The 27899-nt window shown below is 40.5% G+C and overlaps 1 protein-coding gene and 2 pseudogenes across 3 annotated transcripts in view; 2 read left to right on the plus strand and 1 right to left on the minus strand.

The window, feature by feature from the left end:
* The window catches only part of NKAIN3 (sodium/potassium transporting ATPase interacting 3), a 735379-nt gene that overhangs the window by 106449 nt on the left and 601031 nt on the right, over positions 1-27899 (minus strand). The gene's annotated exons all lie outside the window — the stretch shown is intronic.
* On the plus strand, positions 11674-12717 carry LOC134759024 (SRSF protein kinase 2-like; annotated as a pseudogene).
* On the plus strand, positions 22122-25057 carry LOC101149296 (X-ray repair cross-complementing protein 6-like; annotated as a pseudogene).

Genomic DNA, 27899 nt, shown 5'->3' on the forward strand with positions numbered 1-27899 from the left:
ATGGTGACTCACTGTGGTTTTGATTTGCTGATCAGTGATGTTGAACTTTTTTTATGTGTTTGTTGGCTGCATAAATGTCTTCTTTTGAGAAGTGTCTGTTCATATCCTTTGCCCACTTTTTGATGGGGTTGTTTTTTTCTTGTAAATATGTTTAAATTCCTTGTAAATTCTGGATATTACACCTTTGTCAGATGGGTAGATTGCAAAAATTTTCTCCCATTCTGTAGGTTTCCTGTTCACTCTAATGCTAGTTTCTTTTGCTGTACATTAGCTCTTTAGTTTAATTAGATCCCATTTGTCAATTTTGGCTTTTGTTGCAATTGCTTTTGCTGTTTTTTCATGAAGTCTTTTCCCATTCCTATGTCCTGAATGGTATTGCCTAGGCTTTCTTCTAGGGTTTTTATGGTTTTGAATTTTACATCTAAGTCTTTAGACCATCTTGAGTTAATTTTTGTATAAGATGTAAGGGATGGGTCCAGTTTCAGTTTTCTACATATGGCTAGCCTGTTTTCCAAGCACCATTTTCTGAATAGGAGGAGATCCTTTTCCCATTGCTTGTTTTTGTCAAGTTTGTCGAAGATCAGATGGTTGTAGATTTGTATTGTTATTTCTGAGGTCTCTGTTCTGCTCTGTCGGCCTATATGTCTGTTTTGGTACGATGACTATGATGCTTTGCTTTCTGTAGCCTTGTAGTATAGTTTGAAGTCAGGTAGCGTGATGCCTCCAGCTTTGTTCTTTTTGCTGAGGATTGTCTTGACTATATGAGGCGTTTGATTCCATATGAAATTTAAAATAGTTTTTTTTTCTAATTCTGTGAAGAATGTCAATTGTGGTTTGATGGGAATAGCATTGAATCTATAGATTACTTTTGGTAGTATGGCCATTTTCATGATATTGATTCCTCCTATCCATGAGGATGAAATTTTTTTTCATTTGTTTGTGTCCTCTCTTATTTCCTTGAGCAGTGGTTTGTAGTTCTCCTTGAAGAGGTCCTTAACCTCCCTTGTTAGCTGTATTCCTAGGTATTTTATTCTCTTTGTAGCCATTGTGAATGGGAGTTCACTCATGATTTGGCTCTCTGCTTGCCTATTGTTGGTGTATAGGAATGCTTGTAATTTTTGCACATTACTTTTGTATCCTGAGACTTTGTTGAAGTTGCTTATCAGTTCAAGGAGTGTTTGAGTTTTTGGGCTGCGACGATGGGGTTTTCTAAATATAAAATCATGTTGTCTGCAAACAGAGACAACCTGACTTCCTCCCTTCCTATTTGAATATGCTTTATTTCTTTCTCTTGCCTGATTGCCCTGGCCAGAACTTCCAATACTACGTTGAATAGGAGTGGTGAGAGAGGGCATCCTTGTCTTGTGCTGGTTTTCAAAGGGAATGCTTCCAGCTTTTGCCCATTCAATAGGATATTGGCTGTAGGTTTGTCACAAATAGCTCCTATTATTTTGAGATGTATTCCATCAACACCTAGTTTATTGAGAGTTTTTACCATGAAGTGATGTTGAATTTTATCAAAGGCCTTTTCTGCATCTATTGAGATAATCATGTGGTTTTTGTCTTTGGTTCTGTTTATGTGATGGATTATATTTATTGATTTGCATATGTTGAACCAGCCTTGCATCCCAGGGATGAAGCCAACTTGATGGTGGTGGATAAGTTTTTTGATGTGCTGCTGGATTCAGTTTGCCAGTATTTTATTGAGGATTTTTGCATTGATGTTCATTAGGGATATTTGCCTGAAGTTTTCTTTTTTTGTTGCATCTCTTCCCTGTTTTGGTATCAGCATGATACTGGCTTCATAAAATGATTTAGGAGGAGTCCTTCCTTTTCAATTGTTTGGAATAGTTTCAGCTCCTTTTTATATTTCTGGTAGAATTCAGCTATGAATCCATCTGGTCCTGGGGTTTTTTTGGTTGGCAGGCTATTAATTACTACTTCAATTTCAGGGCTTGTTATTGGTCTATTCAGGGATTCAACTTCCTCTTGGTTTAGTCTTGGTAGGGTGTATGCATCCAGGAATTTATCATTTCTTCTAGATTGTCTAGTTTATTTGCATAGAGGTGTTTATAATATTATCTGATGGTAGTTTTTATTTCTTTGGGGTCAGTGGTGAAATCTCTTTATCATTTTTTATTGTGTCTATTTGATTCTTCTCTCTCTTCTTTATTAGTTTAGCTAGTGGTTTATCTATTTTGTTAGTTTTTTCAAAAAACCAGCTCCTGGATTCGTTGATTTTTTGGAGGGTTTTTCGTGTCTCTATCTCCTTCAATTCTTCTCTGATCTTAGTTATTGATTGTTGTCTGCTAGCTTTTGGTTTTGTTTGCTCTTGCCTTGCTGGCTCTTTTAATTGTGACGTCTAGGTGTCAATTTGAGATTTTTCTAGCTTTCTGATGTGGGCATTTAGTGCTATAAATTTCCCTGTTAACACTGCTTTAGCCGTAACCCAGAGATTCTGGCATATTGTCTCTTTGTTCTCGTTCATTTCAAAGAACTTCTTGATTTCTGCCTTAATTTCATTATTTACACAGGAGTCGTTCAGGAGCCGGTTGTTTAGTTTCCATGTAATTGTGTGGTTTTGAGTGAGTTTCTTATTCCTGAGTTCTAATTTGATTATACTGTGGTCTGAGATACTGTTATGATTTCAGTTTCTTTACATTTGCTGAGGAATGTTTTACTTCCAATTATATGGTCAATTTTAGAATAAGTGCCATGTGGTACTGAGAAGAATGTATATTCTGTTGTTTTGGGGTAGAGAATTCTGCAGACGTCTACTAGATCCATTTGATCCAGAGCTGAGTTCAAGTCCTGAATGTCTTTGTTAATTTTCTGTCTCTTTGATCTGTCTGATACTGACAGTGGGGTGTTAAAATCTCCCAGTATTATAGTGTGGGAGTCTAAGTCTCTTTGTAGGTCCCTAAGAACTTGTTTTGTGAATCTGGGTGCTTCTTTATTGGGTGCATGTATATTTAGAATAGTTAGCTCTTCTTGTTGAATTGTTCCTTTACCATTATGTAATGCCCTTCCTTGTCTTTTTTGATCTTTGTTGATTTAAAGTCTGTTTTGTCAGAGACTACAATTGCAACTCCCACTTTTTTGCTTTCCATTTGCTTGGCAAATTTTCCTCCATCTCTTTATTTTGAGCCTATGTGTGTCTGCACACAGGATGGGTCTCTTGAATACAACACACTGATTTGTCTTAACTCCTTATCCAATTTGCCAGTCTGTGTCTTTTACATTTAAGGTCAGTATTGTTTTGTGTGAATTTGATCCTGTCATTGTGATGCTATTTAGTTATTTTGTACATGAGTTGATGCACTTTCTTCATAGTGTCATTGATCTTCATATTTTGGTGTGTTTTTGCAGTGGCTGGTACCAGTTTTTCCTTTCCGTATTTAGTGCTTTCAGGAGCTCTTGAAAAGCAGGCCTGGTGGTAATGAAATCCCTCAGCATTTGCTTGTCTGTAAAGGGTTTTATTTCTCCTTTGCTTATGAAGCTTAATTTGGCTGGATATGAAATTCTGAGTTGAAAATTCTTTTCACTCTCTCTTGACTGAGGGCATGTGTGGACTTACTCACTCCTTACCCTCTAAGAAATAACCCTTCTGTTCACAATGCCATTTGGCAGAGTTGTGTCTTTCTTATTCATTTAAAAAGACAAAATCACACGATGGTAACACGATGCTCAAAAACTGCAGTGAGGTCTAGATTCTAATGCTTGGGCAGGAGGGGACATGAACAGTGAGAGTCCAGTTGGATGCTCCTGCGTTTGCACTTTCAGCTGTGCTGCTGTGAGGAGACCTCAGCTGTTGTGTATGAGCTTTACATACCCTAGATGTTACTGGGATCTCCTTATCTCTCAGAGGTTTAGAATACTTGGCTCAAAATGATTATTAGTCCTAAGTACTCCCCAAGACTTCAGCAAATTCCTTGCACTACATGTCACCACAGAGTTCTCTGTCCCGAGTTTGCAGATACAAATATGCTCTAGTCATGCATTGCTTAACAACAGGGATACCTTCTGACAATGGCATCATCAGGTGATTTTTGCTGTGTAGGCAACATGAAGTGTACTTACACAAAACTAGATGGTGTTGCCAACTATACACCTAGGCTATATGGTATAAGCAATTCCTTCTACGCTACAAGCATGTGCAGCAAGTTACTGTACTGAATACTGTGGGCAGATAGAACACAATGGTAAGTATTTGCGTATCAAAACTTATCTAAACATAGAAAAGTAAAATATAGCAGTATAATATCATGGAACCACCATTGTATATGTAGTTTGTCATTAACCAAAATGTCCTTATGCAATGCATGACTATGTTTCAAATTTTTATGTGGATTCCATTTATATTTTTTGAAAGTTAAGTATTATTAATTTCCCTTCTAAATTAATTTGCCTCCTGAATAAAGCATAGCTGAGATATTCTAGATTGGTCAGATCGCTGATTCCTCATCATTTTCCACAAGTAAACTGGTGAAAATGGCAATTTTACTGAAGATATGAAAAGTTAAGAGAGGGATTCCATAGGCATCTTCTGCCACCTTCAACTGTTTCATGCCCTGCTCCCTTCCCAAAGCCCGAATTCCTCTTCTGCCACATTCTCCCTTGGGCTTGGTCCCCAGAAGGGCATCCCATGCCCTGACTTCAGCTGTTTGCAGTCCCTCTGCAGTTATAAAATGAATAAGTTCTGGAGACCTAATGTATAGCATGGTGACTACAGTTAATCATATTGTTCATTTGAAATTTGCTAAGAGGGTAGATCTTAAGTGCTCTCATCACACACACACTAATGGTAACTATGTGAGGGAATGGCTTTTTTGGTTTTCTGTTTGTTTGTTTGTTTGTTTTTTGAGACAGAGTCTCACTCTGTCACCCAGGCTGGAGTGCAGTGGCATGGTCTCGGCCACCTGCAACCTCTGCCTCCTGAATTCAAACAATTCTCCTGCCTCAGCCTCCTGAGTAGCTGGGATTGCAGGTGCACACCACCAGGTCTGGCTAATTTTTTTATATTTTTAGTAGAGATGGGATTTCACCACGTTGGCCAGGCTGGTCTCAAACTCTTGACCTCAGGTGATCCACTCACTTTGGCCTCCCAAAGTGCTGGGATTACAATTCTGAGCCACTGCACCCAGCCTGGATGTGTTAATAGCTTGAGTGTGTCAGTCATTTCATAATGTGTACATATATCAAAACATCACATTATAACCTTGAATATATACAATTTTTGTTTGTCAATGTTACCTCAATAAGGCTGAAACAGTCAGTCTTTGAGTCTGGTTTTCCCAGTATGATCTTTGTTGTGCTAAAGAAGAGAAATCTAAAACTTTTCCCTCGAACTACTTTTCCAAAGCTAAACAGTAAGAGTAGATGGCTTCATTTAGTGATTTCCATTCTTTCTCGTCTCTAATGCACATCTATTTCTTTAAAAGTCCTTGTATTAACCAGGGCATTCCAGAGGGACAGACCCAATACGATATATAGATATCTATAGATATCTATATATACAAAAGAGAGTTTATTAGGGAGACTTGGCTCACAGGATTATAAGGCAAAGTCACACAATAGGTCGTCTGCAGGCTGGTGAAGAAGAGAAGCCTGGAGTGGCTCAGTCCACATCCAAAAGCCTCAAAGAAAGGGGGCTGGGGCCGGGCGCGGTGGCTCACATCTGTAATCCCAGCACTTTGGGAGGCTGAGACGGGTGGATCACGAGGTCAGGAGATCAAGACCATCTTGGCTAACATGGCAAAACCCCGTCTCTACTAAAAATACAAAAAAAAAAATTAGCTGGGCGTGGTGGCGAGTGCCTGTAGTCCCAGCTACTTGGGGGGACTGAGGCAGGAGAATGGCGTGAACCCGGGAGGCGGAGCTTGCAGTGAGCCGAGATCGCGCCACTGCACTCCAGCCTGGGCAACAGAGCTAGACTCTGTCTCAAAACAAAAACAAAAACAAAAACAAACGAAAAAAAAACGGGGCTGACAGCGCCGCCCTCAGTCTGAGGCCAAAGGCCTGGGAGCCCCACCTACTCCCGGCAAGGGGCTGCCGGTGCAAGTAGACCCAGCAAGCTGCTTCTCTGCCTTTTTCTGCCTGCTTTGTTTTAGCCGCACTGAGAGCCGATTTGATGGAGTCCACTGAGTTGATTTCTCTGGTTAGGTATCATTAATCTTCCTTCTAACCTAATTTGCCTATCGGAGAATCATTTCCATAAAACAATTTTCTTTTCTTCTAATATTTCATCTTTCAAATATTTTAAAAGCAAACTAACACAGGAACAGAAAACCAAACACCGCATGTTCTCACTCATAAGTGGGAGTTGAACAATGAGAACACATGGACACCGGGAGGGGAACATCACACACCTGCGCATCAGGGGGCGGGGGGAGGGGTGGGGGCGCCGGGCGGCGGCAAGGGGAGAGAGAGCATTAGGACAAATACCTAATGCATGCTGGGCTTAAAGGCTAGATGACGGGTTGATAGCTGCAGCAAACCACCATGACACATGCATACCTATATAACAAACCTGCACGTTGAGCACATGTATTCCAAAACTTTAAGGAAAATTTATTTTAAAAAGCTACAAATGCCTTTTCTTTAGAATCACCATTTCTTTTCCACAGCATTCTTTGCCGAGGTCATTTCAGAGGACATGCCAACAAAGGCACACCCCACTCTCCTATTCTGCGTAGTTGCGGTTATCAGGCCCATTCCCATCAATAGAGTCTACTGCCAGAAGAAAACTACAGGGGCAAGGAGAAAAGATCTAATCCTTTTTTTTTTCCTCCTCTCCTGTCTCTGCTGTGAGCAACAGTGAGAAAGGCCTGAATGCTAATTCAGAAGTCTTCATCCTGCTGTAGATCCATCACTTGCAGTCTATCGGCAGATTGTGGAAATACTAGGCATGATGTTCTCATAAGGCAGGGCCTCCTATGACAGCCCTTCCAGTCAACACTCATGCCAGTATTTAGAAACTGAGCTTATCAGGGTTTATAAACGTTGAATGCATGCAATTTTCCCTCACTAAGTTTTTCAGGATATAAGAATTGAGTAATGGTGTTCAAAAGTAAGCATTCACATACATGAAAATGCTGGCATTATCACAACAGGGTCCCAAAGCACAGGGCCGACTACTCAGTACACTGACTGAATCAAAGTTACAGCACCACGGGTATCATCATTATTTTAGTCTGAAGCTGAACCAGGTCGAGGGTTAATCCAAGCAAAAATTCTCCTTTGTCTAAAACTTCTTGCTACTTCAAGTATAAATTGTTTCTGCCTGAATTATTCAGATAAATGCCTCCTTGGTCCATTTTCTTTTGCTAGCATAGTCTTAGTTTATAATAGAAGCAAATACCAGGTCACAAGGAAAAAAAAATGGAAATGAACTAAGAATAAAGAAGAAACCATGAAAAGAAAAAGAAATACTCTATACCACCAGTATGATGAAATGATTTTTGCTTTCATTAAAGTTTAAAGTTCTTATGCCTCACCATAGAGGGTTATTTAAAGCAGTTGTAAAGCTCAAGTGTTCATAATTTGACTTCTTATTCTGGTGAGAACATCTGCTTCCTTTTGTAACAGTCATACTTCTCTTTCTTTTCCTTTAAAGATGTTTTTCAAACTCCAAACACCCTGGTCTCTTAATGCATTCTAGTCAGATCCAGTACATTCTTTGCAAAATGACATGGGAATCTTGAACAAGGTTTCCTGTCAGTTTAATGATTCAGTTGTTGATTTGCTGATATGTTTTAAAGCCATTTATTCTTACACAGCTGGATGTACTACATTGCTCTGTGCGTGTATTTGTGAATATATGTATATATTTTCAGTGTAAATATACTCATACACATAAAACAAAAGGATCTATTTCATTTTGGAACATGGTTTGATCGAAGAGAAGCTTTTTATTCTTTGTTTTTAGACTGCCAGTGAAGGGTAGTTATGAAAAATATGTCATATGCTGCTTTAAATATATCGGTTAAACGCTAGGCTATTGGATTCATCATCATCAGCTAATGTTTCTGCTACTGGGCAGTGCGTTTTAGTATGAAATTTACTGTGGAACCTCACTATTCCCATCCTCTGAGTTGACTGTGTGGTCACAGCCTTGCTGAGAAGAGAGCAGTCATGGATGAGTGGAGGCTTTTGGTTCCTCTTGCATAAGTCTTTTGAGCTATGACAGACATTGGTCAATCAATTCTCAGTTCTCTCCTCCTATCTCCTATTTTCTTTTGCTGGACTTTCTGGTGTGTCTTTTTTTGGTTTCATTCTTGGTACATTTATCAGTAAAAATAATAATTACAGTGAATATCATGTATTGATTATACACTGTGCAAGGTACTATGTTGAGGGCTTTATACATGATCTCATTCAATCCTTAAAACAGTCTTATGAAGAAGTTACTACCATTTTCAATTCGTAAAGAAGAAATTGAGACATGAGAAGACTAATGAAATTGCCTGATATGACATGATGTAGCAGTGAAATGTCAGAATTCTAACCCAGATGCGTATGACTCTAAAGATCATGTTTTTAATCATTCAGGTGTTCTGACTGCTTCTTGAATACGAAAAATAGAGACCCTATGGTTACTCTCTCTTTACCCTTTTCTTTTTTTTTTTTTTTTTCTGGAAACAAAGCAAAACAAAACAGTTTAATTTTTTTTTTTTTTTTTTTTTTTAAGACGGAGTCTCACTCTGTCACCCAGGCTGGAGTGCAGTGGCGCAATCTTGGCTCACTGCAAGCTCCGCCTCCCGAGTTCACGCCATTCTCCTGCCTCAGCCTCCAGAGTAGCTGGGTCTACAGGCACCCACCACCAGGCCCGGCTAATTTTTTTTTTTTTTTTTTGTATTTTTAGTAGAGACGGGGTTTCACTGTGTTAGTCAGGATGGTCTCGATCTCCTGACCTCGTGATCCACCCGCCTCGGCCTCCCAAAGTGCTGGGATTACAGGCGTGAGCCACTGCGCCTGGCCAATACTTTAATTTTTAAGATAACCGCAAACACCTCAAACAATGGATAATTGTTACAACACTTGTTAGCTTTTCTTAATCTAGTTATTGCAAAGGCATATGGATAAATGTTAATGGGCAAAGTAAAAAATGAGGCACCTTAATTAATGTAAAATTTAAAGTAAAAAGACATTGAATCCACTGACTTCTAAAACAGGCTAAATATACCTCTATATGTTACATTCTAAAATTGTATTGCCAACTGTGGTTTGTGTCTTGGATTCTACAATTAATTTTAAGGAAATGCGTAAACAAAACTGTGTGCAACTTGCAAAGGGAAAATCATTTTCTCAACTTCATTTCATGGAAAGACAATAAAAAAGCTGCTAAAATTTGTTGTAGCCACACATAAAGCTACCTATGGAATGAATATGATCACTGTTACCTTTGAGCTGTGAGGAGTATTCTGCCCACTGCACTGCAAATTGTATATACCATACCTTGTGTTCTAGACAAGCATGATCATGCTTTTCCAAAAATATATGTATTTTTTCATTCCACACAATGAACACATTTCTCTTTTCCAATTTAATCTATGTGGAGCTTAAGTTACAGTGCCCAGAGGAGGCATTATGACATGGTACTAAGCCTTTACATTTTTAAAGTGAAATCGCTCTTTTTCTTTAAAAATACTTTTAAAAATATGCAAAAATACAAATGGGACTGCTAAATTATTATGCATATTTTAGAATGAGAAGCATACCTTTTCTTCCTTTAAAGTGCCATATAGAGAATGATATCTTACAACCCGGAGCCACTTTTTAAAAAATCCAATGTGAAAGGACTGTTATGGAATGAAAAGCTTGCACAACTCCTAGAAGCAGTTAAAGTCGGCTACATGCAACATATGCTACATAGAACTCAAGACTTGGTAGCTTTTCCGAAATTTGAGCCCCCCTCCCATGTTTAATGGAAAGTAACATTTAGAGGGTGTGTTTACATACACTATAATACAGGAATGATGTCCCTTTGCCAGAAGAAAACATTGCACATTTCCTTGCTATTTCTTGGTTCCAACTTGATAATTTCTTAAGGTTGTCAATTATATAGTACTCAGCTAAAATTTATTTTTCATAAATAGATAGTCACAAACCCTGCCAAAACACAAAGGGGAAAGTATTTCTCATTAAAAAAATGACATTTGCATGTCACACAACACAAGAAACAATGCTTAGAGACACGTTATTGTTTCCAGAAGAAAATGGTCAGTAAACCACTAAGGGAAGTCAAAAGACTGCTCTTCCCCAGGATCAGAGTGCACAAAAAGCAAAATGTCAAACAACAGTACTTCAAAGCAAAATAAAGGTCTGAGGATGAAGCCAGCTCACTTGTAATCCTGTTAAAGAATGAGAGTCACCGTTTAGGTCCAACGCTCTGGGAACACTTGCTAGCTCAGAATGCAATATTGGTAGAATTTGATAAGAATTCAACCAAGGATGCTGAAGGCATTCGCCAGCTGAGGATCGTTTTTTCTGGAACCGTTTCTAACATCGGGATCAGGAAATCTGTAAACTATGCAGCATCTTCATGGGGCCAGCCATACTTCTCCACAAGTACATCAAAAGGGCACCAGGGTTTCAGCTTGGTGATGTCGCAGTTCTCCTTTTCTGGTGAAAAACTCCGCGAAATATTTCCCCAACATAGCGTATTTTTTTCCAGAAGAAAACGGTCAGTAAACTGGACTTTCCCCAGCAGTTCAATGATCAATGCTATGTGATCTTCGTCTCTGGAATAGTCTTCCCCAGAATGTGGTTCAAACAAATAATCGCCCATTGCCAGCTCAAATGCCATACACGCCGTGCTCCAGATGTCCGCAGGGGTGCTGTATCCCGCTCCTATTAAAACCTCTATGGAACGGTATTGACTCATCTGGATGTCTTCTGTGAAGTGTTTATGCGCCCAACAAGATTTCCCAGGTCAGCAATTTCTACTCTAATTTTATCTGCATTCCGTGTATCCAGGGGATTCACCAACAAGTCAGCCTCCCGGGTTTTTGCTTTTGGCAAATCCCCAGTACTGGAGGCTGAAACCATCCTGCTTCTGTCAGTAAGTGGTGATCCCTCAGAAAGCACAGAGCTGCAGGCCACAGGTTCTAAGGATCCAGAGAACAACGAGGTGAAAAACTCTGGAAACTGTGACTCGGGAATTTTATGCCATACATTTGGCAATTCACTATTGAATTGTTCATAGGAGCTGTTATATGTGTAATCACTTTCTGCATTTGGCTCATCAAGATTATATTCCTCAGTATTTGGGCGGTCTTCTTCATTATCCTCTTCATCGTCCAGTTGCTGCTCCAGTAAGAATGGGCCATTTTCAAGATGGCCATTGGTTTTAGGTGATTCTATCCACGTAGGGTCTATGTTCGCAAGTTCCTGATCTACATCATCTTCTTTCTCAATGTTTTCTTTCTCAGGGTCTTCTTTCTCTTCCTGGTCCTCAGCTTCAGCATTGTCCTTTGCGGTCTGCCTCGGCCGCCTCCTCTAATCCTGCTGTTTTTAGTTTCACTTCTGCGCAGTATTCGCCATCCGCCAGAGAGGCGTCGGCGGCGGCGCAGGCGCAGTTCCCACCTCCTCGCGGCCGGTTGAGCAAGTGAAAGCCGCAGCCCGGCTGGTGGCTGGTGTCCGCGCTCGCGTCGCCGTCACCTCAGCGAAGCCCCTATAGCCCCGCTTGCGCCGCGTCGGAATGAGCTCCAGGAAAGTGTTGCCCATTCAGGCCCAAAAGCGGAGGCCGAAAAGAGAGAAACACCCTACAAAGCTGGAGCCTCAACAGAAAGCTCCTTTAGTTCTTCCTCCTCCACCTCCGCCACCACCACCGCCACCTGTGGCAGACCCCACACCACCAGAGCCAAAGGAGGAGATCCTGGATCAGATGATGAGCAAGAGGACCCTGCGGACTACTGCAAAGGTGGCTATCATCCAGTGAAAATTGCAGACCTCTTCAATGGCCGGTATCATGTTATTAGAAAGCTTGGATGGGGGCACTTCTCTACTGTCTGGCTGTGCTGGGATATGTAGGGGAAAAGATTTGTTGCAATGAAAGTTGTAAAAAGTGCTCAGCGTGATACAGGCACAGCCTTGGATGAAATAAAATTGCTCAAATGTGTTCGAGAAAGTTATCCCAGTGACCCAAACAAAGACATGGTGATCCAGCTCGTTGACTTCAAGATTTCAGGCATGAATGGGATACATGTCAGCATGGTCTTGGGAGTACTTGGCCACCATCTCCTCAACTGGATCATCAAGTCCAACTATCAAGGCCTCCCAGTACGTTGTCTGAAGAGAATCATTTGACAGTTCCTTCAAGGGTTAGAATATCTACACAGTAAGACCAAGATTACTCATACTGACATAAAGCCGCAAAACATCTTGATGTGTATGGATGATGCATATGTGAGGAGAACGGCAGCTGAGACCACTGAGGGGCAGAAAGCAGGTATTCCTCCTCCTTCAGGGTCTGCAGTGAGTACGGCTCCACAGCAGAAACCTATAGGAAAAATATCTAAAAACAAAAAGAAAAAACTGAAAAATAAACAGAAGAGGCAGGCTGAGTTATTGGAAAAACGCCTGCAGGAGATAGAAGAATTGGAGCAAGAAGCCGAAAGGAAAATAATAGAAGAAAACATCACCTCAGCTGCACCTTCCAATGAGCAGAATGGCGAATACCCTTTTCTTAACTTGAGAGATATATGATACAGAGGATCAAAGCACCTAGAGTCTCCATAGTCACATCCTTGCACGTACACGTGTGGTTACATACCAACATATGTATGCATACACATGCACACACATATATGCATACACACAGACACTTAAAACACTGAATACTGTGTCTTATCACTCCTGCACTGTGGAAAAATAAACCATTTTTAAGCTCCTTTTAGAGTTTTTGTAAAAAACAAAAGCTAATGCCGTTTTTCCTAATCTGAGCCCCCAAAGCTACACTTATATTATCTAACTTCTCTGTGGAATATTCTTATCTTTTTCATTCTGTTTTATTTCCTGAGTCTTCATTCTTTCCATCTCTTCAGGTCATTGACTTGTATCCCATCTCTCCTAAAAGCTATAAATCATTCAATGTTATTTTCTTCAATTCCAAAGCAATTTTCAGTGATCTTTAAAAACTCTTGAATCTATTTTATTTAGAACTAAATTTTTTTAAAATGATTTTCAGCACTCTTTTCATGAAGGAAGGAAAACTCAGGTATTATAATAAATGTTAAATATTTCCTTTTTTTGTCCCTGAAAATGTTTTGAATTATTTTTAATTGCACTCTTTATTTTAGTTTTTAAATATATGATGCTCTTTTCAAGAAACCAGTTTCTTTAATCTTTTTAATTTTAAATATAAGTGCACTTTAGTTTTCACTTTGTTTTACCTACAAATAATCATGATTTTCTATGTGATATTGAAAATGTCATTGTTATGATTCCATTCATTGATTCCATATTTTCTTTTTTTTTTTAATTACTACTTTCTTTCTAGAACTGACTGCTTTGACACTGCTATCTATGTGAAATATTTCTTCTTCTGTTTAACTATGTTAACATGATGAATCGGATCTGCCATGTAAATGAGAAGCCAAATAATGTTTTTACTGCTTTAAAATACAGAGGGGAAGCTGTCTAGTTTTATTAATATTGTTTTTATAATTGAATTTCTGGTGGCAAATTCACTTTTTGGCAATCAGTCTCAATAGCCAAACTGAACCTCAGATGAAACAGATTGTTGTAAATAAAATATGGTGAAAGTAGAAATTTAGCTAGGACAAGTACAGCTTTATAAAGCAAGAAAACAATTGGAGCCCTAAATGCACCATATGGATATCAAAAGAGTCAATTTGTTTCACATGTGACACTAAAGAATAAACGAAGAAAGCGCCTATGTCAGCTCCTTCATACACATCAAGATGAATCTGCCTTCTTTATGCACTGATTCATTTAAAGTTACTTTAGAATGTGAAGATTAGGCTGCTGATTCAAACCTGTTCATGGTTTAATTCTAAAATTATTCATACTACTAAACATTACTTAAAGCCAAACTACTAATAAAAATAGCACTCTAGTTTATTTGCAACAAATATGCTAATATCTTAATATAATCAGAAATTACAAAATAGCATTACAGTTGTATTATTTGGAAAGAATGAATATGCCATTTCTTTTACAAGGCAGTTACTAAGTTGACTCCATTCAAATAATGCACTGAGTTCCAACAATATTCTGAAAATGATGCAGGCTGAAAAATTGAACTTCTTGCGGAATCATGACCAAAAAGAAATGCCCCGTTCTGTAATCTTACTGTTGGTTCACCTCGGCAGATGCACTTTTGGGTGGAGTAGAAGAGGAAATAAGTTGAGTTAATTGTGAAGCAAGAACTGGCATTCTGGCAGATGCATTGTGAAAATGGAGCTTTGACAAAGTCAACAAGATATGGTGGGGTGTGGCCTGGCATGCCTCCCAGGAAGACTAAGGAGAGAGGTACATTCTACATTGTCAGGAGCAGAGTGCAAAGGCTGAGCAAGGAAGAGACAGGGATATTAGCCTTGTTCCAGAAAAGGAGGGAAGATCAAGATGCAAGCGGGCAGAAGCCCAAGGTACATACCCCAGATAGCTTTGAGGAGAGTAGCTCGGAACAAGATCTGAAGCAAGTTTCTTTTTTCAGAGACAGCCCAGAAATGAACCTAACGATTTTTGAAACCCCTGCAAAAGTTCAATGAAGTTGTTCTCCTACCAACTTTGTAGCCAGCTAGTCAAATGTTATGTACAAAGTGGAGAACCAAATCCAGCTTCCACTCCAAGGACTTTTCTATAGTTTACTGTTGGTTACTTTGCATCTCTAAGATGGGTTTGCTTCCTGGCCTTAGAATGGTGTGGGGGACAGAGGGCAGAAGGTGCTGAAAAGCGATAAGGATGGAAATGAAGATTAATATGGAAAGGGACATCTGAAGGTAAGGGCTGGGAGTGCTTGAAGAAGCTGGTCTGACTTTTTCTCTGATGATGGCATAAATTAAAGATATGGCTTCAAGTACCATCAGTTCTGCTAGAATGCTTGCTTTGAAATGTGAATTTGCCCCAATATGATTGATATATTAGGAAACACCCTGAACATAACAATTGGGGAAGTATTAGGGAACAATTTTCCATAAAATTTCACACTTTTCTTTTACTTCACAGTAACTCAGGCTGCAATTCTTCTGTTGTGAATTTCCACAAGTAAACTGCAGATCCTTTTCAAAGCAAAATACCCCATTTATTTTAGTATATATGTACTTCATAACCATCTAATATGAATAAATATGTTATATCATTTTAATAGACCTCTATTTTTAAATATATTACCGATGGAGTATTTGACTGTTTTTCCCCTGACCCATTTTTCCCATAAGTCTTGTGGCTTTTATTGCATTATTTCTTAGGAACACATATGTCTCATTAAAGCAAAACTTATGGGACATCCAGTTTGTCTGTTAATATGATTGGGATGGATTGCAAAGCGTTTGGAAAGGTATTTGTGATTGTGTTCCATGATTCTGGCAGAAGAACCCTTCTGGTCTATCCTCAGTGGCATTAATATAGACTTCTCAGTAGTCACAAAGTAAGGATACTTCCCCAGTGCTTTCATGAAGAAATTGATAGAAACCAATGTGCCTGAAGAGCAATACAGACACAGGATGTGACTGTGAAGGAAAGGGACATTGGGAGTGTGGGGGCCTCCCTGATAATGGGTGCTCTTCTGGGGCTAACAGGTGTTCCCTACCTGCTTTTTGCTGCTCCAAGGTGAACAATATACTTTGCAGTCTTGCCAGAGTTTCAAGATGCACAAATTCTGTGTATGTAGCAGGCAATTGAATAGCTGAGTTCTTCAGGAGTTAAAATGCAGGGAGTTTGGAATTGACTTTCTGGCTTTGTGATTGGGAAGGTACTGGATCTGGCAGCGTGAGGAAAGAAGAGGACCAGTAAATAAATCTGTTCTTGGCTGACCTGTGTATCTCATTGAGGTTCTGCTGGTCTGTGCTAATGGCCCACAGGAGGCTTGGCTCCCCCCCAGGAAGTGACACCAACACTTTATGAGTTGATGGTGAGGGTTTGATGGATAAAACCTTTTTCTCTCCAGTGATAGTCAGATTCCACAGAGATGAACCTCAGAGAGCATTCCCTTACAACGCCCACCCCCCACCCCGCCCCACCTGGGGCCCTCACAGCCTTCCTGTGCTTTCTTAAAGGAGCTGCCCTCTTTAGTTTAATTACCAGAGTGAACAGGCAACCTACATAATGGGAGAAAATTTTTGCAATCTACTCATCTGACAAAGGGCTAATATCCAGAATCTACAAAGAACTCAAACAAATTTACAAGAAAAAGCAAACAACCCCATCAAAAAGTGGGCAAAGGATATGAACAGACACTTCTCAAAAGAAGACATTTATGCAGCCAGCAGACACATGAAAAATGCTCATCATCACTGGCCATCAGAGGAATGCAAATCAAAACCACAATGAGATACCATCTCACACCAGTTAGAATGGCAATCATTAAAAAGTCAGGAAACAACAGGTGCTGCAGAGGATGTGGAGAAATAGGAATACTTTTACACTGTTGGTGGGACTGCAAACTAGTTCAACCATTGTGGAAGACAGTGTGGTGATTCTTCAAGGATCTAGAACTAGAAATATCATTTGACCCAGCCATCCCATTACTGGGTATATACCCAAAGGATTATAAAACATGCTGCTATAAAGACACATGCACACGTATGTTTATTGCAGCACTATTCACAATAGCAAAGATTTGGAACCTACCCAAATGTCCAACAATGATAGACTGGATTAAGAAAATGTGGCACATATACACCATGGAATACTATGCAGCCATAAAAAATGATGAGTTCATGTCCTTTGTAGGGACATGGATGAAGCTGGAAACCATCATTCTCAGCAAACTATCGCAAGGACAAAAAACCAAACACCACATGTTCTCACTCATAGGTGGGAATTGAACAATGAGAACACTTGGACACAGGAAGGAGAACATCACACACCAGGGCCTGTTGTGGGATGGGGGGAGCGGGGAGGGATAGCATTAGGAGATATACCTAATGTAAATGATGAGTTATTGGGTGCAGCACACCAACATGGCACATGTATACATATGTAACAAACCTGCACGTTGTGCACATGTACCCTAGAACTTAAAGTATAATAAAAAAAATTAATTGAAAAAAAAAGGAGCTGCCCTCTGCAGTGCAGTAAGTCAAAAGACTGGTTCCTTAATACTGGAGTTAATATTAAATTGGTAAATGCAAGACTTAACTCATACTAGACCTCTGACAACTGCTAAAATATTTTATTGTTGCATATCAGTTTTATTGGAGAGGTGATTTTAAAAACTATGTTTTATGCAGCTCAGAGCATTTTAGAGAAATGTCAAGAGAGAAAAAGGGGGATGAATGAAAGAGAGAGAAAGGGCTTTTGGTCTCCCATCTCATTTTAAGGGAAACAGCTTCATTTTTATGTTTTATAATTGAGATTTGTTATGGGTTGAAGTGTGTTCCCCCAGAAATAATGAAGTCTGAACCTCTGGTGCTTTTGAAGAGGGTCTTTGTAGAACATTGAATTAAAGTGAGGTCATTAGGGAGGATTCCAATCCAATATGTCTGGAGTCCTTAGAAAAAGGAGCAATCTGAGCACAGAGACAGACATACACATATACAGAGTACACCATGGAATCTACAAGACAGAGATAGGGTGATGATTTCACAAACCAAGAAAAGCCAAAGATTGCTGGTAAACCACAGAAACTAGGAGAAAGCCACGAAACAAATTCTGCCTCACAGCCCTCCAGAGGAATTAATCCTCCAACACCTTGATCTCAGACTTCTGGCCTCCAGAACTGTGAGACAATACATTTCTGTTGTTTAGGCCACCTAATTTGTAGTACTTTGTTATGGTGGCCCTGGAAAACAAAAACAACAACAACAAACGGATTCTTGGTGAAATTTCATTTGAAAGACAAAGCAAAAAGAGTTCTCAGACTAAAAACATATGAAAAGTATAGAATTAGGGACAGGTGGGCGAGATGGAGAACTGGGGTTGTTTCCAGTGTGGAACTCCACTTGTTCAAAGGACACAGACGGACCTCTGTGTCCCCAGATTCTTCCAAGGTAAAGTCAAACACACACTTTCTGACATGGGTATCAGGTTGATGTCTTCATGGTGGGGCTGGCACTGCATAGTTTTTAACGAGTCAGGAGAGCAAGAATAACAATATCACCCAACATTCAGATTATGTAATAGCCAAATGGAATCGTGATCAGAAAAGTCTGAGCAGCTCTAATATGTACTCAATGTGGTCATAATAAAAAGATATTTGATAACTTTTCATGATTCTGGCTAGTTATGTGTTTTCAGGAATCCTTGTTTGGTGTAAACTATAGTTCACCTGTGCTAATACTGAAATCCTGGAGTCCATGGGAAGGTATTGGTTTTAGATAATGATTTTATTTAACACCTGGTGCTCATTGCACAGATGTGCATCCTTGCTTCTCCTCTTGACAAGGAGGAAAGACAATAGATGGGTAGATGGAGCCCTTCCGTAGATCTCTTTCATTAAATTCTCCATGGGATGACATCTTTGACTGATCATGAATACATGTACCTGGCAGAAGATCAATAGCTCAGGCAGCAGGCTAGAAGACAGGTGGGCTTTGGGCTGAAAAAGTCTAAATATTTCAAAGTCCTGGGATTTTTGTGTTAGGAACAGTATATTTTGTTTTCTTTTGTACTCCAGTGTTTTCCTACCTGAGGGAGGCTGCTGGAAGTGATGATAAAAGCACCAGGGCTAGCCTTGGCTTTCAGTGATTTCAAGTGACGCCAGGAAAGTCCCTGAGTTCCCAGAATCACAAGGTTGTGAGGGACTAGGTAGTACGCAGAACATATATCCTGGTGACATTCGAAATTATTTGTGGGTCTGGAAGCTTTTGAGGCATTGATAAAAAATTGAGATTGTCTTTGTTTATTGTGTTCATGGTGTTTTCACCCAGCTCGAGGAGTTACTCAGTCATGACACTATGGTTTGTGTGTGTGACTAAGACTAGTTCTTGAATAATGGCCAGTATCCTTATTGAACTAAAGTGGAACTTTGAGGATCCCCAGATAATGAGGTTTCCAATTCTGTCATGTGTGCCTTGACAACCCTCCACAGTAACTATGGGAGACATCATCACTGATCGAGGCACACAATTTATGCTAAGCCCAGAAGAGGACTGGGAATTCTACAAATATCTAGCTGGGCAGCCACTACCAGTAGATAAGTTGTCAAGCATGTTAAGTCTATTTGTCTTGGCTGTCTTAGGCCTTGAGTAAGCATTCAGCATAAGGCCTTCTGCCTGTCCTGAAATGAGGCCAGATGGGTGGATCAGTCCCAGAAGAGCTTCACTGTCCCCTTAGAGAAAAATTAGTCTGAGTAGAAATATCTAGATTTATTTCTAGGATATATGGTCTGGAGGCTGTCTTATCCTTGGTTATGAGCCATGTGCAAGAACACAAGTTGTCAGGAACAACTGCTCCTAGTCACCACTTGCAACCTAAGGTCAAGAAGCTGGCCTCGGACCAATCTGCATCAGATAGAAAAATTCATCTGACAGCATTGCTTATGGACAAGTACCACCGACTATCTCCAATGCCTGTTCAAACCTCTCCAGGAACTTGTTTAGCAGGAAGAAGTGGGAGCAAGCCCTCTGCAGTGAATTACACTGTCTCTTCAAGGTCTGTGAGCTGGGCTAGGCTCTTAGAAGAAGCCTTAGGCCTAGTCCTTGATCACCTGTTAGTGTAAATTATCTGCAATGTTAAAACAGAAGCGAGGGAGAAAAAAGCAAACTGGCATCTATGGTGGCTGGAATTTTGTATACACAATCTCATTAATCTTTTCAACAGCCCCTTGAGTGAGTGGTATGATTTCATTTTACATGCAAGAAAGGTGATGGCTCAGAGGGATTGTGGACCCTGCCCAGTGTCACAAGTAGGAAATGACAGAGGTGAGATTACATTTAGGTCTGCTCAGATGCTGCCCTTATTCCTTACGGCATCTGCTGCTACCATACCATGTGGCCTGTACTTGAAAATAAGCCACATCTTTCCTATCACATATTTTGCCTCTTCCAAATTTTAAATAGCTTCCCACTATTGTTTCAGGTCGCTACTCTACAGTCAGCATTTAAGCAGATTGATCAAGCACTATTACCCACCTATCCAAGCTTAAAGGCTGCCATTAGTAATAATTCTGACATTTCTGAGGTCATTCCTTCTCCTCCCCTCAACATAGAGACACAGTCTGGCTCCACAATTCAAAATGAAAAAGCAAAATGGCAACAAATGTCAAGTGCAACAGTGATTCTTACAGACAAAGCACTAAGAGAACAAAGCTATTAAAAATTTCATTCTACTTTGCTCTTCCATTTACTGGGCTATATCTTCTTTATGCTACTGAAATCAGCAACATTGGAAGCAATATGTATGACCACTACCTAGGACACAGACACTATCCTGTACATGAGAATCTAGCAGAGTGAGACCCACGAATAGCTTATTTAGTACTGGGGGTTGGTAGCAAAAAGTGAGTAAACCTTGTAGGATTTACTATAAAGAATATAGGGAAATATAGCAACATAAGAGCTCATTATCTTTGAAGCAATGTAAGCACACACACACGCATGCACACACATACACACGCATATATGTATATATTTATTTGGTTTTGGTTAAAATGTTATTTATTTAATTTGGTTAAATGTAACTAGGCTACTTCCATGAAGTTTGTGTTTTTTTGTTTTTTTTTTTTTTTTAGTTGAAGTAAGAGTATAGAAAAAGTTATCTGGGTTACTAAGAATAGATAGGATGGCTGGTGCAGGAGCCCAGACAAGATGATGACAGCTTGGCCTAAGGTTGTGGTGGTCAAAGTAGAATAAAGTAGATACCTCTGTGTTACTCAGGAGATTAACAAGTGATAAGGCTTGGTTATGAACTGGGGTGAGTGGATACAGCAACTTCAACTGAATTATCCAGCTACCCACATTGGGATTGGTCAGGGAAATAACCCAACTCATGGAGAAGAAAGAAAAGCAGGGTAGGGCAATGGCCCACCTGGGTGTGACACAGGGCCAAAGGAACCCCCATATCCAGTCAAAGGAAGCAGTGAGTGATTGTGTGACCCTGGGAAACCACGCTTCTCCCACGGATCTTTGCAACCTGCAGATCAGGAGATCCCCTTATGAGCCCACACCACCAGGGCCTTGGGTCCGACACACAGAGCTATGTGGAGTCTTGGCAGAGAAGCTGCTCAGGCATGCACTGAGACCCAGGAGCTTTACATACTCCAGTCCTGGGATCCCCAACAAAGGTGTCTGCAGCCCAGGCAATGCACGGTGTCCGTACATACCCCTAGGAAGGGGGCTGAACCCAAGGAGCCAAGCAGCTTTGGTCTGTGGGTCCCACTTCCATGGCACCTCACAAGACAAGACCCACTGGCTTGGAATTCCAGCCAGCCTGCAGTAACAGGGTGCCTGCCTGAGAAGAAATGGGGCCCTGAGGGGAGGGGCAGGCTGCCATCTCTGCTGTTTGGTTGACTCAGCTGTTCCAGCCTGTGGACTCTGAAGAGTCCAAATGGTCTGGATGAGGAAGAGTTTCCCCAGGGCAGTATAGCTGCTTTGCCAGAATGTGGCCAGATTGCTTCTGTAAGCTGGACCTCAAACCATTCCCCCTCACTGGGTGAGACCTCCCAGCTGGGCCTCCAGCTACCTCAACCTGCACATACGGTATGAACAGAGTTCTGATCTCTCCCTGGGATGGAGTGCCCTGGGGGTGGGGCATGTCACTACCTTGGCTGTTCAAGCAACTTAGCCAGTCCAGCTTGTGGGCTTTGGGGTGCTCAATCTGATCGGAGGCTGAAGAGATCCCCAACACGCATGCTGCTCTATCAAAAAGCAGCCAGACTGCTTCTTTAAGCAGGTACTAGATCACATTTCTTCTGACTGTGTGAGACCTCCCAAACAAGGTCTTCAGGTACCTCTTACAACTGCATTTGGCCTGGCAACAGGTCCGTACCCCCCGGGATGGAGCTTCCAGAGGAAGGGGCAGGCTGCCATCTTTGCTATTTCGCAGACTTCGCTGGTGATACCTCCAGGTACAGGAAAAACGGAGGTAACTAGGGTCTGGAGCAGACCCCCAGCAAACCACAGCAGCCCTATGCAACAGCCATCAGACTGTTCAAAGAAAAACAACAACAACAACAAAAAAACACAGAAAACAACAACAACAACAAGAAAAAATCCTTGTGAGAACCCCATCCAAAGGTTGGCAACCTCAAAGATCGAAGGTAGATAAGCCCACAAAGATGAGAAAGAATCAACTCAAAAATGTCAAAAACTCAAAAAACCAGAGTGCCCCCTTTCTTCTAAATGACTACAGTGCTTCTGCAGCAAGGGCTTAAAACAGGGCTAAGGCTGAGATACTGAAATGACAGAAATAGGCTTCAGAATGTGGATAAAAATGAACTTCGCTGAGCTAAAGGAGTATGTTTTAACCCAACACAAAGAATCTAAAAATCATAATAAAACAATGCAGAAGCTGACAGCCAAAATAGCAAGTTTAGAGAGGAACATGATAGAACTGAAAAACACAGTACAAGAACTTCACAGTGCAATCACAAGTATTAATAGCAGAATAGATCAAGTGGAAGAAAGAATTTCAGAGCTTGAAGACTGTCTTTCTGAAATAAGACTGGCAGAAAAGAATAGATAAAAAAGAATGTAAAGGAATGAACAAAACCTCCAAGAACTATGGGATTATGTAAAGAGATCAAATATATGACTGATTGGGGTATGTGAAAGAGATGGGGAGAATGGAACCAATTTGGAAAACATACTTCAGGATATCATCCAGGAGAACTTCCTCAACCTGGCAACACAGGCCAACATTAAAATTCAGGAAATGCAGAGAACTCCAGTAAGATACTCCATGAAAAGATTATCCCCAAGATACATAATCATCAGATCTCTAAGGTCGAAATGAAACAAATAATGTTAAGGGCAGCAAATAATGTTAAGAGAAAGGCAAGGTCACCTACAAAGGGAAGCCCATGAGAATAACAGTGATCCTCTCAGAAGAAACTCTACAGCCAGAAGAGATTGGGGCCCTATATTCAACATTCTTAAAGGAAAGAATTTCTGGTCCAAGTTGGTCACTTCCCTATACCAAAGTGAGAAGTAGCCAACATATAAAGGTGGGAGTCGTATTACAAAACTGAGGCCGATGAAGAAGCAAAGAAGAACAAGAAGAGAACCTTGAAGCAAGTGGAGACTATAAGTATTTGGGAAGAGATAGTTTGGTTTTTTTTGTTGATGCCTCCAGGGCTATGTTTGAATCTCAGAGTAAAGATGAGTTGACTCCCTTTGACATGAGCATCCAGTGTATCCAAAGTGTGTACATCAGTAAGATCATAAGCAGTGATTGAGATCTCTTGGCAGTGGTGCTCTATAGTGCAGAGAAAGACAAAGATTCAGTGAAATATTTACATCTTACAGGAGTTGGATAAGCCAGGCGCAAAATAAATTCTAGAGCTTGACCAGTTTAAGGGGCAGCAGGAAAAAAACGTTTCCAAGACCTGATGGGCCACAGATCTGACGACTCACTCAGTGAAGTGCTGTGTGTCTGTGCCAACCTCTTTAGTGATGTCCAGTTCATGATGAGTCATAACAAGATCATGCTGTTCACCAATGAAAACAACCCCATGGCAATGACAGTGCCTAAGCCAGCTGGGCCAGGACCAAAGCTGGTGATCTCTGAGATACAGGTATCTTCCTTGACTTGATGCACCTGAAGAAACCTGGGGGCTTTGACATATCCTTATTCTATAGAGATATCACCAGCATAGCAGAGGATGAGGACCTCAGGGTTCAATTTGAGGAATCCAGAAAACTAGAAGGTTCACTCCAAGGAGACCAGGAAGCAAGCACTAAGCAGGTTAAAGCTGAAGCTCATCAAAGATATAGTGATCTCTGGGCATTTATAATCTGGTCCAGAGGGCTCTCAAGCCTCCAATAAAGCTCTATTGGGAAACAAATGAACCAGTGAAAACCAAGACCCAGACATTTAATACAAATACAGGAAGTTTGCTTCTGCCTAGTGATACCAAGAGGTCTGAGATCTATGGGAGTCTCAGATTATAATGGAGAAAGGGGAAACAGAAGAGTTAAAACAGTTTGATGATCCAGGTTTGATGCTCATGGGTTGCAAGCCCTTGGTAATGCTGAAGAAGCACCATCATCTGAGGCCCTCCCTGTTCATGTGCCTTGAGGAGTTGCTGGTGATTGGGAGCTGAACCCTGTTTAGTGCTCTGCACATAAAGTGTCTGGACAAGGAGGTTGTAGCATCACGCAGATACACACCCTGCAGGAACATCTGTCTTTATTTTGTGGCTTTGGTGCCACAGGAAGAGGAGTTGGATGACCAGAAAATTCTGGTGACTCCTCCAGGCTTCCAGCTTGTCTTTTTACTCTTTGCTGATGATAAAAGGAAGATGCCCTTTACTGAAAGTCATGGCAACTCCAGAGCAGGTGGACAAGATGAAGGCTATCGTTCAGAAGCTCCGCTTCACATGCAGAAGTGACAGCTTTGAGAACCCTGGGCTGCAGCAGCACTTCAGGAACCTGGAGGCCTTGGCCTTGGATTTGATGGAGACTGAACAAACAGTGGACCTGACATTGCCCAAGGTTGAAGCAATGAATAAAAGTTTGGACTCCCTGGTGGTTGAGTTTAAGGAGTTGTTTACCCACCAGATTACAATCCTGAAGGGAAATTTACCAAGAGAAAACACAATAATGAAGATTTTGGAAGCAAAAGGCCCAAGATGAAGTATTCAGAAGAGGAGCTGAAGGCCAATATCAGCAAGGGCATGCTGGGCAATTTCACTGTGCCCATGCTGAAAGAAGCATATGGGCTGAAGAAGCAGGAGCTGCTGGAAGTTCTCTCCGAGCACTTCCAGGCCTGACCAGAGGCTGTGTGTCCAGCTGCCCTGCCACACTGTGGCCAGGCTGGCTGGCCTTGTTCCCAGCCAGTTAAAATGTGTTTCTTCTGAGCTAGGAAGAGTCTGCCCAATAGAAGTTGGGGGATTTTACATTTTTGAGGCTTTCTGTTGCCATGGTGAAGGTGTAGCCCTCCCACTTTGCTGTTCCTTACTTTATTGCCTAAATAAAGAGCCCTAAGTTTGTACTGAATACAAACAAACAAACAAAAAAACAAAAAACAAAAAACAAAAAAAAGAAAAGAATTTCCAGCCCAGAATTTCATATCCAGACAAACTAAGCATTATAAGTGAAGGAGAAATAAGATCCTTTTCAGACAGGCAAATGCTGAGGCAGGCAAATGCTGTCTCAATGAACTGCCTAATAATGTCAGTGGGATGTTAAATCTCTGCCTTACAGGAGCATATGAAGGAAGCACTAAATATGGAAAGGAAAAATCGTTACCAGCCATTACAAAAACACACGGAAGTGCACAGACTAGTGACACTATGAAGTAACCACATAAACTACTCTGCAAAATAATCAGCTAGCATCATGATGACAGGATCAAATCCACACGTAACAATACTAACCTTAAATGTAAATGAGCTACATGCCCCAATTAAAAGACACAGAATGGCAAACCGGATAAAGAATCAAGATCCATCTGTATGCTGTCTTCAAGAGAGCTATCTAACATGCAAAGACACACAGAGGCTCAAAATGAAGGGATAGAGGAAAATTTACTGAGCAAATGGAGAACAGAAGAAAGCAGGAGTTGCAATCCAAGTTTCTGATAAGATAGAGTTTAAACTAACAAAGATCAAAAGGACAAAAAAGTGCATTACATAATGGCAAAGGTTTCAATTCAATAAGAAGTGCCAACTATCTTAAATATATATGCACCCAATACAGGGGCACCCAGATGCATAAAGCAAGTTCTTACAGACTTTAACAGAGACTTAGACTCCCAAACGATAATAGTGAGAGATTTTAACACCTCACTGACAATATTAGGCAGATCATTGAAGCAGAACATTAACAAAGATGTTCAGGGCCTGAACTCAGCTCTGGATCAAGTTGACCTGATAGATAACTACAGAACTCTCCACCCCAAAACAACAGAATATATATTCTTCTCATCACCACATGGAACTTACTCTAAAATTGATCACATAATCAGAAGTAAAACACTTCTCAATAAATGCAAAAGAGCTGAAATCCTAACAAACCATCTCTTGGACCACAGCACAATCAAATTAGAACTCAAAATTAAGAAATTCACAGAAAACCATACAACTACACTGAAACTGAACAACCTGCTCCTGGGTGACTTTTGGGTAAATAATGAAGTCATTGCAGAAATCAAGAAGTTCTTTGAAACTAATGAGAGCAAAGATACAATGTACCAGCATGTGTGGGATGTAGCTAAAGGAGTGTCAAGAGAGAAATCTACAGCACTAAATACCCACATCAAAAAGCTAGAAAGATCTTGAGTTAACAACTTAACATCACAGTTAAAAGAACCAGAAAACCAAGAGCACACAAACCTGAAAGCTAGCAAAAATAACCAACATCAGAGCTGAATTGAAGGAGACAGAGACATGAAAAACCCTTCAAAAATCAACGAATCCAGGAGCTGCTTTTCCTGGAGAAAATTAATAAAATAGATAGACTGATAGCTAGACTAATAAACTAAACATAGAGAAGATTCAAATAAACACAATTAGAAATGATAAGGGGAACATTACCACTGACCCCACAGACATACAAACAACCATCAGAGAATACTGTAAACACCTTTGTACACATAAGTTAGAAAATCTAGAAGAAATGGATACATTCTAAATGGGCTAAGTGCTCCAATTAAAAGACACAGACTGGCAAATTGGATAAAGAGTCAAGATCCATCAGTGTGCTGTATTCAGGAAACCCATCTCACATGCAGAGACACACATAGGCTCTAAATAAAGGGATGGAGGAAGATCTACCAAGCAAATGGAAAACAAAAGAAGGCAGGGGTTGCAATCCTACTCTCTGATAAAACAGACTTTAAACCAACAAAGATCAAAAGAGACAAAGAAGGCCATTACATAATGCTAAAGGGATCAATTCAACAAGCAGAGCTAACTATTCTAAATATATATGCACCAAATACAGGAGCACCCAGATTCATAAAGCAAGTCCTTAGAGACCTAGAAAGAGACTTAAACTCCCATACAATAATAATGGGAGACTGTCACCCCACTGTCAACAGTAGACAGGTCAACAAGACAGAATGTTAACAAGGATATTCAGGAATTGAACTCAGCTCTGCACCAAGTGGACCTAATAGGCATCTACAGAACTCTCCACCTCAAATCAACAGAATATACATTCTTCTCAGCACCACACCACACTTATTCCAAAATTGACCACATAGTTAGAAGTTAAGCACTCCTCAGCAAATGTAAAAGAACAGAAATGATAACAAACTGTCTCTCAGACCACAGAGCAATCAAACTAGAACTCAGGATTAAGAAACTCACTCAGAACTGCTCAACTACATGGAAACCGAACAACCTGCTCCTGAATGACTACTGGGTACATAACGAAATGAAGGCAGAAATAAAGATGTTCTTTGAAACCAATGAGAACAAAGACACAACATACCAGAATCTCTGGGACACATTCAAAGCAGTGTGTAGAGGGAAATTTATAGCACTAAATGCCCACAAGAGAAAGCAGGAAAGATCTAAAATTGATACCCTAATATCACAATTAAAAGAACTAGAGAAGCAAGAGCAAACACATTCAAAAGCTAGCAGAAGGCAAGAAATAACTAAGATC

The sequence above is a fragment of the Gorilla gorilla genome, chromosome 7 (genome assembly GCF_029281585.2).
Source record: "Gorilla gorilla gorilla isolate KB3781 chromosome 7, NHGRI_mGorGor1-v2.1_pri, whole genome shotgun sequence".
Taxonomy (NCBI): Eukaryota; Metazoa; Chordata; class Mammalia; order Primates; family Hominidae; genus Gorilla; species Gorilla gorilla.